Here is a 1028-nt window from a genome sequence, read left to right on the forward strand (position 1 = left end):
AGGTTTGTTCCTAGGTATTTTATTCTTTTTGCTGCAATGGTGAATGGGATTGTTTCCTTAATTTCTTTTTCTGATTTTTCATTGTTATTGTATAGGAAGGCAAGGTATTTCTGTGTATTAATTTTGTATCCTGGGACTTTACTAAATTCATTGATTAGGTCTTGTAATTTTCTGGTGGCATCTTAAGTGTTTTTTATGTATAGTATCATGTCATCTGCAAACAGTGAAAGTTTCATTTCTTTTCCAATCTAGGTTCTTTTTACTTCTTTTTCTTCTCTCATTTCCATGACTAGGAATTTCAAAACTATATCGAATAGCGGTGAGAATGGGCACCCTTTTCTTGTTCCTGATCTTAGAGGAAATGTTTTCAGTTTTTCACCGCTGAGAATAATGTTTGCTGTGGGTTTGTTATATACGACCTTTATTATGTTGAGGTATGTTCCCTCTATGCCCACTTTTTGGAAAGCTTTTTTCATAAAGGGGTGTTGAATTTTTTTGTTTTAATGTGGAATGCTTCACAAAAGTGTGTGTCATCCTTGCACGTGGGGCCATGCTAATCTCTGTTTCATTTCAATTTTACTATATGTGCTGCCAGAGCCAGCACCGGGTGTTGACTTTTGTCTAAAGCTTTTCCTCCATCTCCTTTAAAGACTCTTTATGTGGATATTACTAATTCTACTTTAGTCTTCATAGCTCTAAGCTTTTCACATTTTATCCTTTTCGCTGCCTTTTGGGGAATTGCCTTATCTCAGTTTTCTTGCAATTCATCTTTAAAGTATCTGCCTGTTACTACCCTGATCCACTATGTTCTTTATTTTGACTGCTTTATCTTCATGTCTAATATTTCCATTGGGCTATTTAAATTTTTTTTCTGTTCTTGTTTCATTTTATTCCTTATCTCGTAAAGAATATCTATCATGCCTAATTTAAAACATTTCTGTTCATTCCAATAATTCTTCTTCAAATGATGTATGTTTTCTAGTTTGTTCACTTAAAAGAAAACAGATGTTATACTCCTCAGATGCCTT

At 33.7% G+C, this 1028-nt stretch overlaps 1 non-coding gene across 1 annotated transcript; it reads right to left on the reverse strand.

The window, feature by feature from the left end:
* Positions 1-499: 499 nt before the first annotated feature.
* Positions 500-604, reverse strand: LOC133254553 (U6 spliceosomal RNA). The gene has a single exon (XR_009738721.1). It is a non-coding gene; the product is annotated as a U6 spliceosomal RNA (small nuclear RNA).
* Positions 605-1028: the final 424 nt, after the last annotated feature.

This window comes from Bos javanicus, chromosome 9 (genome assembly GCF_032452875.1).
Source record: "Bos javanicus breed banteng chromosome 9, ARS-OSU_banteng_1.0, whole genome shotgun sequence".
NCBI classification, from domain to species: Eukaryota; Metazoa; Chordata; class Mammalia; order Artiodactyla; family Bovidae; genus Bos; species Bos javanicus.